This window comes from Humulus lupulus, chromosome 6 (genome assembly GCF_963169125.1).
Source record: "Humulus lupulus chromosome 6, drHumLupu1.1, whole genome shotgun sequence".
NCBI lineage: Eukaryota > Viridiplantae > Streptophyta > Magnoliopsida > Rosales > Cannabaceae > Humulus > Humulus lupulus.
This window is the reverse complement of record NC_084798.1, coordinates 115,822,799-115,836,353: the sequence shown is the minus strand read 5'-3', so window position 1 is coordinate 115,836,353 and position 13,555 is coordinate 115,822,799. Positions and strand designations below refer to the sequence as shown.

Here is a 13,555-nt window from a genome sequence, read left to right as displayed (position 1 = left end):
TATTTTTTAAAACTCATATTTTCTCAAAAATATATAAAAAAAATCTATAGGTAATTATTTGTGCAAAAATATCATTTCAAGGCATCTTAAAATTTCCCATTTAATTTCTTAAAACATCATAGCACTTGCAAGATTTAATTAAGCACTCAAAACATTATTCCCACCATATAGAACATAATTTTTTTAACACAAAATCAGCAAGTACAATTGTTGATGCGGTTTTTCGCCAACAATGTATTGGGTAATTAGCTGGAGAAAACTAGTGCTTAAGGATAAACAACAATACAAATAACAATTCTTAAGGAAGCTTAGAATGAGATAGTTAGAACACTCGTTCCTTTTTACGTGGTTCGTCGGTTAAAATCCTCCTAGTCCACGAGTCGATATTATTACTGAATCTCTCTCTATATTTTGACAGAGTGTTTGTATTACACAGAGAAAACCCAACCCCTTTTCTATCCAAGGTCTCGGTATTTATAGAAGAACCATCTCAGGATAGGTGTAGGGGTCATCGCGTGAATACCCATCCCATTTGTGACCTGTCTTGCACAAATGGTGAATATTACAATATATATTAAGGTATGGTCTAATCATTAGGTAAAATTGATCATGGGTCGTCTGGCATAATCGGACATGTGATGTTACGTGTCCGAGAATTCAGGGATAACAAACATGTAGTGTCTGACCACACAAGTTTATGAATAACGTATCCAGGTTTATAAAGACTCCTAGATATGGCAGATTGTCAAAGTATCACGACCTGAACATAACGTCTGCTTGCGCTCAGGAGGCTGTGCTTTATATCCATCTCCAGCTCGTGCCTTAATGCTTCGTATTCCTCAGCCCGTGTTATCACCTGGGGAATCGCACTGCCTTTGCAGAGGAGATGTCAACTAGTAGATATTTTAGTAATGTTCTTAGCTAGCCAGCTGTACTCGAGCTGCATATAAGACCCGGGCTGAATATCAGGGCATACAACAATAAATCATGAAATTCATTCTTTTCATCATACTTCACAAAATTCATACATATTTAATAACAATGTTCCAACATAAACCCTAGCATGTTTGATTTTGATGTTACCATACATACAATAATTCATCAAAACACCTTAAAACATACTCACAAATCATAAACAAATAATCATCTTTAACATTGTCTTGAATATAGTATCATGCTAGTATTCCAATAGAAAGAAAACTAACATATATCCATTTAAAATCTTAGAACAACCTATCATGTTTCTAAGATTAATTGATATAAAACATAAAAAAAATAACAATCATGCTTTGAACATCACCCTTAGGCTGAAATCCCCATAGCCCAAAATAATCAAATCCTTTCATGTTATTTTAAAAAAATATTCATCATCATTTTCTTATAGATCACAATTTAAAACCCTTGCATGCTTTCACATAAAAACTTAAAACATACCTATCATCAATTCATAGAAAAACTTAAACAACATATCATCAACACCACATATCAATAATAAACTCAATACACATACTATGAATAGACATATAAATATTACAACCATAAGAACCAAACCAAAAGAACATGAAAACCCATGCCCACACCTAGGTCAATTTTCTAATGCATCAACATTAAAAATATCCATCAATCCATGAACCCAAGAAAACATAAAAACATTGGGGTGAAAGATCCATTACCTCTCTCGATTGTAAAATCAAGAACAAAAATTGATCAACACAATCACTCTTGAATACCCTAGGGTTTTTGAAACCCATGAAGAAGAAGAGAACAAAAAAAAAAGACTTAAGATGGTGGGGAAGAGAAACCTTAGACTTAAAATCATTAAAAGAATCATCAATATAAAAAAAACCATACCTAAGACCTCCCAAGACCTTCTTCTTCCTCCTCCTTTCTTCTCTTCCTTTCTCTCCTTCTCTCTCTCTCTCTCATCTCTCTAGTTTCGGCAGCCACCAAGCACAATGGCTATCTTCCCTTTTTCCTCCCCTCTTTATTCTAATCTACTCATAATAGCCTAATATAAATAAATGGGTAAGTTTCCTATTCCTAATTATTTTCTCTTAATTCTTATTTAATTGATTTTATTTTAATTTCTATGGAATAAAGATGACAACATCTCTTCCATTTTTAACTAGAATTGACACAACTAAAATAGGAATTGAAATCCTCGTTTCCCACCTATGCTTACACGTCTACTCCCTTGTTTCCCTTTTCTTTTATTTAATTATTTTTTTCAAATAAATTATTAAATCTAATAAAAAGGAAACTACAAGTGTGTAGAAAATTCTACACATGTGCACCATGCAACCATGCACATGCACACACTCAATAACTAGGGTGCATCACTACCTACCATGCACCTTAGTGCATTCAACCAAAACTCAAATTATTCACATTTTCAAAATAAATAAATAAATAAATAACAATTAACAATTAAATTCACAAAATTTTACCAAACAATTCTAACAATTAATTTAAAACAAACTAACAAATAAATAAAATAATTCAGAACACTTAACAATTAAATAAAATAAAGCACAAAATTTAATAAATGAAAAAAAATCGGTGCACTACATCTGGGCATCTGTTGAACTGAAAATTCAAATATATTTAATTATTATTTATTTATTTTTAAAAGGGGTTAGTTTCACTCCTTGAACTCTATAAATAGGACCTAGTACTCAGCCATTTCATTCATTATTCAAGCATTCTTCAGAGGCTCCAAGCTCCTAAGTTTATTCTAGAGAGAAAACACTAGGGTTTTGGGATTTAAAAGCTTTTCAATCTAAGATTTTTATAAACACTTGGGAAGTAAGATAGAGTGACATTTTGGTATCGAGGTGTAGATCGACGTTCTAGTCTATCAAGGTATTCTTATCCTCAGGTTTCATCTATCATAGTTCTTTTATTTTCTTTCATTTTCCTTTAGATCCTAACTTGATTTTATAGCTTCTTGGTTTGGTGTTTAAGTTTCTTGAAACTTAAGGTTTTTCAATAAGTTTCTATCTTGATGGTTTAGATCTCTTTTTCTTCTCCATTTCTTTAGAACTCATGATTCGTACTGTTGATTTTAAGAGTTTTCGAATCCCGATCTTGTCTCTATTATCCCAATTTATGATAAGGAAAATAGGTTAGATTATATGATATGATATGTTTATATGCTATGATATGTTATGTACTATGTATATATGTATGAATATTTTTTTAGTTGCTTGGGGCTTATAGTTGCTTAGATAGCAAACCCCAAGATTTTTATCATTATCGTGGTTTAGAGTTATGATTCACCCTACCTCGATTAGTAGACTAAGGACCTAGATGGGTTATCATATACTAATTTTGTGATCTAACCTACCTCAATTAGAAGACTGAGGACCTAGATGGTTTTATCACAAGATACGGTAATGAGTTAATGGCCATTAATATTGTAGTCCTATATGATATACGTTTTCATACCATATGTTTTATAGTATATGCTTTACGATATAGCCAATGTATGATATATGTTTTCAGTAGATTTTCCTTGCTGGGAATTAGACTCATTCCTTTTATTTTAGATGGCGCAGGAAAATAGACTTGGAAGGCAGGATGGATTCGTGGCAGCTTGGCATGTGTATTAGGGATGGACTGATTGAATGGACTGCTGGAAGATTGAGGATGAAGTTATTTCAAGTCTTTTAATTTATGTTCTTATGTATTTCCGCATTTAGTTTCTAAATAATTAAAGTTTATGATTATGTTTTTTTAGACAATGGGATCCCATACAATATTTTGTATTTCGTACCATATTTTGGATTTTTAATAAAGTATTAATATTTTATGTATATATATCCAAAATGGTAGTTATGTTTTGTAGTTTTTTAATGGTCCGAGGTCTAGAATTAGTTGGGGCATTACATATCTCAATCACAAGTTTTATCTGTGACAGATAACTTTCAATATAACCATGCTTATAACAACCTCAAAACAAAAATAAAAATAAATGACACTATAAACAACTAAACAACAACTAAACAACACAAACACAAATAACTACTAAAAAATGACAAAATAAAAATTAAACAGATAGTTTTCCCTTCCCTCGCACTTAATTTATGCATTGTCCTCAAGGAATATACTAAATAAATAAAAAAAATCAATGAAAAATAAAAATATATGGGTGAGAAAAACTCTCGCTAGTTTGCTTTATTTAACGTCATTAACATGACTGAATGATGTGGTCATAATCGTTATGGTGGGTCATTTAACAGAACATTCTTCCTTTTATACTTATCAATAGAATTCAACATATGAAACTGTATAACTTCACCATCAAATTTCATTGTAAGTATCAATGCTTTGACATCCACCTTTGTACTTGTAATCAGTAGGAATGGCCCACCAAATTGAACCTGCACCAAAACATCTTCAACTACCCTTAGGGGATATACATTAGTAGCAACTTCCTTTGGAGAATAGCAGAAACATTCTCCCCCACACTCATAGTTGGGCTTATTCCCTTGATATCTGCTATGGTCCACCCTATGGCTGTTTTGTATTCCCGAAGTACCCTTATCAAACGATCCTCTTGTACTTGGGTAAGTTTTGGGCTGATAATAACCGACAATGTCTCTTTCTCACCCAAGTAGACATATTTGAGATGCTCTGGTAGTGGTTTTAATTCAAGCTTGGGTGGTGATTTAACAGATGGTTGAAGTTGCTCATGAGAAACAGGCAACTAACGACACCTATTTAGAAACCTCTTTACCACTATTAAGCGAAGCCACTGTCTCCTTTATTTCAGTAGTGACATCTTCTTCCTTCAAGTCTATTGATTCCCTCATAACAACATCTAACCCATCATCTCCATGTAAATCCAGAACTCTTTGTGACAATGAGTCTAGAATATCAATTGAAGAAATTGAATGAACATCACTTGGATACCACATAGCCTCAAAAATATTAAAGCGAATCACCTCACCATCAAACTCCATGGTCAAAGTTCCCTTATGAACATCTATCTTAGTTCTAGCTATCTTTAAGAATGGCCTTCCCAATAATACTAGTGTAGGACATGGAATTGAGTCATCTTCCATATCAAGAATGTAAAAGTCTGCAGGAAAAACCAATTCATTGACTTTAACCAATACATCCTCTACTACTCCCCTTGTTTAGGCATTAGAACGATCCGCTAATTGTATGATCACCCCCGTTTCTTCCAGTGGTCCCAAATTCAAAGAGCTATAAATAGAGTATGGAATTACATTGATTGAGGCACCCAAATCTAACATACATCTTTCAATTCTTTTATTGCCAATAGTGCAAGGAATAGTGAAGGTACCAAGATCCTTACACTTTGGTGGAAGTTTCTTTTGAAGACCGCTGAGACATTTTCCTCCACAGTCGCCTTTTCATTCCCTTTTAACTTCCTCTTATTGGTGCATAACTCCTTTAAAAACTTAGCATAACAAGGTACTTGTTTAATGGCATCAAGTAAAGAAATGTTTACCTCAACCTTGCGAAAAGCCTCCAGTATTTCTTGTTCAGCTTCATCTTTCTTGGTCATTCTTAAACGACTAGGAAATGGAGTAGTAACATAAGTGGGAATAGTGGTTTTAGGTTTGGGTGATGTGGTTGGGGTTTCATCTTTGTCTTGTTGGGTGGATTGATTAGGGGGTAATGGTTCATCATTTGAACTTGATGGAATAATGGGTGGATCATAAGTCTTGCCATCTCTTAATGTGATGGCATTAGCATTTTCCCTTGGGTTTCGAACAGGTTGTGAAGGTAATTTTCCTTGATTTTGTGGCTCACGTTGACTTAATGAAGTGGCAATTTGATCCATAGTATTCTCTAAATTTTTCAAGGACGCATGAGCGCCTTGAAGAAGTACTTTAGTTTGCATATAGGAGGCTACTAACTATTTTAACATATCTGCCATTGATGGTTCTTGAGCTTGTGAGGTAATAGGTTGTTGAGGCTGAGGTGTATAGGTTTGTTGTTGCTTTTGTTGATAAGGAAAGCCTGGTGGTCTTGTAGGAACAGTTTGTTGTTGATTCCCATATCGAAGATTAGGATGTTCCTTCCATCCTTCATTATAAGTTATAGCATCAGGGTTGAACCTTTGCCTAGGTTACCCTAGGTGATGAGGACACCAAGACCCAAGTATCAAGTCAAGTTCCAGTTGGTCCAGTGACGAGGGCACGAGCCAAGAGATTCAAGGAAGAACTTAACAGCCTAGTCCGCAAAGTCCTAAAACAAGAGGAGACCGTGGTCAACATTGAAGGAGAACAAAGACTTGTCTTACTCATCAAAGTTGACTGAGTTTAGGAGCTTCATGAGTCTTATTGTATTTGTCATTTTAATTTATTTACGTTATTGTTGTTATTTGGTCTTTCTTTATTTTGTAAAAGTCAAACACTTGAAGAATGTGAAAACGCAGATTATGTTAAATGAAATTGTGGAAGAGTTGTGGAAGACCAAGGGTCTTGTTTTCATGTAATTTTCGTCCTTATAAGGACTGCCAAAACAATGTGAAAACGCAGATTATGTTAAATGAAATTGTGAGTTTATTTCTTCTTGAGTTCTTGAAGAAACTTTTGAACTTATCAAGGAGATTCCTTGTGGCGTTCATCCTGACTTATCAAACGGATTCCATCCCCGTTTGTGGCGTCTTCCTCATACCAAGGTTCGTGCTTGGCTAAGCATTGGGTCGCGGTTCCATTCCAATCTCGAATGTTCTTGGTGGCTGTTCCATATTTGGTGTCGGGTTTCATCACAATGTTGGTGTGGTTCGTATCAGTTGGTATCAGAGATTAGGATCATCCGGTTTGGCCTATCTTTTTTTTCATTTGTGTTTCTGTTCGTATTTCAATATTAGGTCTTTTCTGAAAAAAAAAATATATATATCATCATCATCTAGTCATATTCTTGAGTTCTTTGTCCTTGATCTTCTTGTGAAATCTGAATCTGTTTTCTTTTTATTTCCAATTCAAAAATCTGAATCTGTTTGTTGTCAAATTCAATTGTTCCCTTGCTCAATCTTTTCCTTATTTTTTTTTCTTTTCCTTGTGAAATCCCTTGAATCTGAATCTGTTTGATATTGCTAAGTCCGAATTTGTTTTGATTTCAATTCATATCTTAATCTGTTTTGATTTCTATTCATTTGTTTTCCCTTGTTCCCATTGTTTCTTGACGAAATCTGAAATTACTCTAGTGCCACGGATTGATTGTGTTATTTTCTTTACTAGTTGAGAAATCTGAGGTTGTTTTGGTGCCACGAGTTGTTTGGATCTCTAATATTGGTGTTGGGGAATATTGGTTTCTCTGTTATTGGGCGTGTACACAGATTGTTTTGGAAGTATTGGTTTTCACATATTGGTCTCCATAGATTGGTGTTCATGCTATTGGGGGTATTCATTTTTTTTCCCTTTACAAATTGGTATCTGGTTTCTCAAATTTGAGAGGTAGAAAGCAAAGGAAAGGGAAGGGATCCGAGAGCAAAAAAAAAAAAGAGTCTGGAAACCCTTCTTAAAAATTTTTGTTCTATTCTTGTTCCCCATAGTCTAGAGGCCCTTTTGCCAAAACCCCACACAAGTGTTCCAAAAATCACCATTTTTCGCCACTTTTTCATCGGTTTTCGTTTGATTTGTTTGGTAGAATTGGCTGCTTGAACCTCCATATCACCGTTTCATTAGTTTTCAAAGAGCTTAAAGAGAAAATAGAGTGGAAAAAGGCAGAGGTGTGAGCTTATTTGAGGGTAAAAGCCATCATTGAGTGCAAACACGAGTGTACTTGAGTGACCATTTTCTTTGAGTGAAACACGTGAGGGAGTGCAGTGAGGTCCTTTCTATAATTGTCTAACCTTATTGTTTTGCAGATTCTCCATCATGTCACAAAATACAGAAAGAAATGCAAGCAATGACGCTCCACCACCTACAGTTCCAAATCTACAAATTGAAGCTTTAATGGGGGAGATGAGGAGGATGTTGAGGGAGGAGTGTGAGCAAATACATGAGCGGTTGGATAGGGTAGAAGAGGGGGCACAACGGAGACCAAGGAGGGGTAGGGTACACCAAAGGGAGGATGAGAATGAAGGGGATTTAGAAGGGGTAGTTTCTGATGATGAGTTTGATAGGATGTCGACGGGTAACCATAGGAGGTATGGTGGGAATAGAGAAGATAGGAACCAGGTAGATAATTATATGGGGAATATCAAAATGAGAATCCCAGCATTTCAGGGGAAGAGTGATCCTGAAGCATACCTTGAGTGGGAGAAGAAGATGGAGCTAGTTTTTGATTGTCACAACTACTCCGACATGAAGAAGGTAAAACTTGCTGCCATTGAGTTTACTGATTATGCTATTGTTTGGTGGGATCAGTTGTGCATCAACAGGAGGCAGAGTGGAGATCGCCCTATTGACACATGGGAGGCCATGAAGAGGGTGATGAGGCGACGGTTTGTACCACCTCATTATTATCGAGATCTCTACCTTAAGTTGCAGGGTCTTCGTCAGGGCTACAGAAGTGTTGATGAGTATTACAAGGAGATGGAGATGGCTATGATTAGAGCCAATGTTGAAGAGGATCGGGAGGCAACCATGGCAAGGTTTTTGAATGGGTTGAACCGAGAGATTGCTGACCCAATCGAGCTACACCATTATGTGGAATTGGAGGATTTGGTTCATATGGCAATCAAAGTTGAGAGGCAGCTCAAGAAGGGTAGTTCAAGTTCGAGGTCAAGACCGAGCCCACACAATCCAAGTACAATACCTTGGAGGTCGAACTATCCAAAGAAAGAAGACCAACCCATCTACACCAAAACCAGCCACCACAGCCACACCACCTCAAGGTAAAACAACTCCTACTAAGTCTCATTCTAGTGAGATAAGGTGTTTCAAATGTCAGGGGCGAGGACACATAGCTAGCCAGTGTCCAAACAAGAGAGTCATGGTGATTCGAGAAAGTGGAGAGATAGATTCTGAAGATGAAGATGATCTTGCTGACATGCCACCATTGTAAGATGCTTCTGACAATGAGTATGGGCCAGAATATGGTGAGATGCTTGCACTAGTCACAAGGCGAGTCCTGAATTTGCAAGCAAAAGAAGCGGAAGAAGAGGTGCAGCGAGAGAACATCTTTCACACTCGTTGTCATGTGAGAGACAAGGTATGTAGTGTCATTATTGATGGAGGTAGTTGTACTAATGTTGCTAGTGCTTCCATGGTTGCCAAGCTGGGGCTTACAACGCTTAGGCATCCTTGTCCATACAAATTGCAATGGTTGAATGATAGTGGTGAAGTGAGGGTTACAAAACAGGTGCTAGTCTCATTTCGAATTGGCAAGTATGAAGATGAGGTGTTGTGTGATGTGGTTCCCATGCAAGCTGGACACCTCCTTCTAGGAAGGCCTTGGCAATTTGATCGGCGGGTGCAGCATGACGGCTTCACCAACAAGTATTCATTCACATTCCGTCAACGAACAATCACTCTAGCGCCTTTGACACCAAAGCAAGTGTATGAAGATCAAGTGAGGTTGCAAAAATTGAGTGACAAAAAGAAAATGAGTGAGCAAAAAGAGAGTGAAAAGATGAATGAGAGTGAGGAAAAAGAGAGACAAAGAGAGAAAAGTGTGGAATCAAGTGAGAGAAAACAAAATAATTTTTATGCAAAAAAATGTGAGGTTAAGAGAGCATTGTGTACAAAACAGCCCATGATTTTACTCATGTACAAGGAGGCTCTTTTAAATACTAACCAACTTGATTCTTCGCTGCCAAGTGTTGTTGTGTCTATTTTGCAGGAATTTGAGGATGTGTTTCCTGAGAAAGTACCACATGGTTTGCCACCTGTTCGAGGAATAGAACATCAAATTGATTTTGTTCCAGGTGCTTCCATCCCAAACCGACCAGCCTACAGAAGTAATCCTGATGAAACAAAGGAATTGCAAAGGCAAATTGAAGAATTGATGGAGAAAGGGCATGTGAGAGAAAGCATGAGCCCTTGTGCTGTTCCAGTGATTCTAGTTCCCAAGAAGGATGGAACATGGAGGATGTGTGTTGACTGTCGAGCCATCAACAATATAACGGTAAAATATCGACATCCCATTCCTCGTTTAGATGACATGTTAGATGAATTGCATGGTTCTTGTGTGTTTTCCAAAATTGATCTTAAAAGTGGGTATCATCAGATACGTATGAAAGAAGGGGATGAGTGGAAAACTGCTTTTAAAACTAAACATGGATTGTATGAGTGGTTAGTCATGCCTTTTGGACTAACTAATGCACCTAGCACTTTCATGCGCTTAATGAATCATGTATTGCGTGCTTTCATTGGAAAATTTGTGGTTGTGTATTTTGATGATATTCTTATTTATAGTAAGAATTTGCATGACCATGTTTTGCATTTGCATTCTGTTTTGGATGTTCTTAGGAAACAGAGTTTATATGCTAACCTCAGTAAGTGTACTTTCTGCACCGATAAGCTTGTTTTCCTAGGCTTTGTTGTAAGTGCTACAGGTATTCAGGTGGATGAAGAAAAGATCAAAGCCATCCAAGAGTGGCCGACCCCTACAACTATAGGTAATGTTAGAAGTTTTCATGGACTTGCTAGCTTCTACAGGAGGTTTGTGAAAAATTTTAGCACCATCGCCGCACCACTTACAGAAGTTATCAAAAAGAATGTGATATTTAAATGGGGTGAAGCTCAAGAGGAGGCATTTCAGCTACTGAAATACAAGCTTACTCATGCTCCTTTACTTGCTTTGCCTAACTTTTCTAACACTTTTGAAGTTGAATGTGATGCTTCTGGAATAGGTATTGGCGCTGTTCTTATGCAGGATGGGAGACCGCTTGCATACTATAGCGAAAAGCTAAGTGGGGCTGCCCTCAATTACCCCACCTATGACAAAGAATTGTATGCACTAGTGCGTGCTTTAGAAACATGGCAGCACTATTTGTGGCCAAAGGAGTTTGTGATTCGCACAGATCATGAATCCTTGAAACATTTGAAAGGCCAACACAAGCTCAACAAGAGACATGCAAGATGGGTTGAGTTCATTGAGACATTTCCTTATGTCATTCGCTATAAACAAGGTAAGGAGAATGTGGTTGCTGATGCCCTTTCTCGCAGGTATGCCCTAATCTCTACTCTTGATGCTAAATTTCTTGGGTTTGAACACATAAAGGAGTTGTATTCTGCTGACCATGATTTTGGGGAAACTTATGCTGTTTGTGAAAAGTCTGCTGACGGAAAATTTTATAGGCATGAGGGTTTCTTGTTTAGGGAGCATAGGTTGTGTGTACCTAATTGTTCTGTGAGAGATTTGCTAGATAGAGAGTCCCACGGGGGAGGGTTGATGGGACATTTTGGAGTTGCTAAGACCCTAGCTATGTTGCAAGAGCACTTCTTTTGGCCCCACATGAAACGAGATGTTGAGCGAATTTGTGGTAGGTGCGTCACTTGTAGGCAAGCTAAATCAAGAGTTCAGCCAAACGGCCTTTACACACCCCTACCTATCCCTAGTTCACCATGGGTTGACATTTCAATGGATTTTGTGTTGGGTTTACCTAGAAGTAAGCGTGGGAGGGATTCAATCTTTGTGGTTGTAGACAGATTTTCTAAGATGGCTCATTTTATTCCTTGTCATAAAACTGATGATGCCTCTAACGTTGCAGATTTGTTCTTTAGGGAGATTGTGAGATTACATGGTATGCCTAGAACAATTGTATCAGATAGGGATGCTAAGTTCTTAAGCTATTTTTAGAAAACATTGTGGGGAAAACTTGGGACAAAACTATTATTTTCTACTACTTGTCACCCTCAAACCGATGGTCAAACAGAAGTAGTTAATAGGACCCTATCCACCTTGTTGAGGGCTATCATAAGTAAAAATATTAAGACTTGGGAAGATTGTTTGCCACATGTTGAGTTTGCTTATAATCGTTCAAAGCATTCTGCTACTAAATTTTCACCATTTGAAATTGTTTATGGTTTTAATCCTCTAACTCCTTTGGATTTATCACCTTTACCTGTTTCTGAGCATTTGAATTTAGATGGCGAGAAGAAGGCAGAATTTGTGAAGAAAATCCATGAGAGGGCGCGACTCAACATAGAGAGAAGGACTGAACAATACATTAAGCAAGCTAACAAGGGTCGTCATAAGCAGGTTTTTGAGCCCGGTGATTGGGTATGGTTACACATGAGGAAAGAGCGATTCCCAACACAAAGGCGTTCAAAATTGCTACCTCGAGGAGATGGTCCATTTCAAGTACTTGAAAGGATCAATGACAATGCCTACAGACTCGATTTACCAGGTGAGTATAATGTTAGTGCTACTTTTAATGTTTCTGATTTGAGTCCTTTTGATGCAGGTGACGATTTGAGGTCAAATCCTTCTAAAGAGGGGGGAATGATGAGGACACCAAGACCCAAGTATCAAGTCAAGTTCCAGTTGGTCCAGTGACGAGGGCACGAGCCAAGAGATTCAAGGAAGAACTTAACAGCCTAGTCCGCAAAGTCCTAAAACAAGAGGAGACCGTGGTCAACATTGAAGGAGAACAAAGACTTGTCTTACTCATCAAAGTTGACTGAGTTTAGGAGCTTCATGAGTCTTATTGTATTTGTCATTTTAATTTATTTACGTTATTGTTGTTATTTGGTCTTTCTTTATTTTGTAAAAGTCAAACACTTGACTTGTGTGAGCTGAAGAGTTGTGGAAGACCAAGGGTCTTGTTTTCATGTAATTTTCGTCCTTATAAGGACTGCCAAAACAATGTGAAAACGCAGATTATGTTGAATGAAATTGTGAGTTTATTTCTTCTTGAGTTCTTGAAGAAACTTTTGAACTTATCAAGGAGATTCCTTGCGGCGTTCATCCTGACTTATCAAACGGATTCCATCCCCGTTTGTGGCATCTTCCTCATACCAAGGTTCGTGCTTGGCTAAGCATTGGGTCGCAGTTCCATTCCAATCTCGAATGTTCTTGGTGGCTGTTCCATATTTGGTGTCGGGTTTCATCACAATGTTGGTGTGGTTCGTATCACTAGGAATCCCCCCATTGTATTTACATGCTCATATTGGTATCCTCTTAAAGTGTGGGACATGCATCAATAGGATGCCCCAGCAATTGACATATGCCACAAGGTCTCACTTGCTGACCTAAAGCCATCTGTTGAACCATACTAGTTAATTGCGCCAGCTGCTGTTCTACTTTAGAGTTTGTCTCATTTAATCCCTTAACTGAAACTTCTTGGTGAACTCCAAACTATTGAGAATCAGCTGCCATATTAGAAATTAAGCTCCTAGCTGCAGCAAGAGTCTTGTCCACCAGTGCTACCCACTCGCTGCATCAATCATGCTTCTGTTCAATGGAAATAGTCCTTCATAAAAGTATTGGATCAGGAGTTGTTCACTTATTTGGTGGTGGGGGAAGCTAGCACATATCCTCTTAAATCTCTCCCAATACTCATATAATGACTCCCCAGTCTGTTGGTGAATGCCACAGATTTCCTTGCTTACTTGCTTATACTACCAACCTTAGAAGCTGGGAATAACGCTCCACAAACAATGTCTTCATTTCATTCTAGGTA

General features: G+C 37.4%; 1 long non-coding RNA gene across 1 annotated transcript; it reads right to left on the bottom strand.

The window, feature by feature from the left end:
* Nucleotides 1–221: 221 nt before the first annotated feature.
* Nucleotides 222–2,164, bottom strand: LOC133782467 (uncharacterized). The gene is made up of 3 exons (XR_009870529.1): nt 1,852–2,164; nt 1,674–1,731; nt 222–940 (listed from the first exon to the last, which is right to left on the bottom strand). It is a non-coding gene; the product is annotated as an uncharacterized LOC133782467 (long non-coding RNA).
* Nucleotides 2,165–13,555: the final 11,391 nt, after the last annotated feature.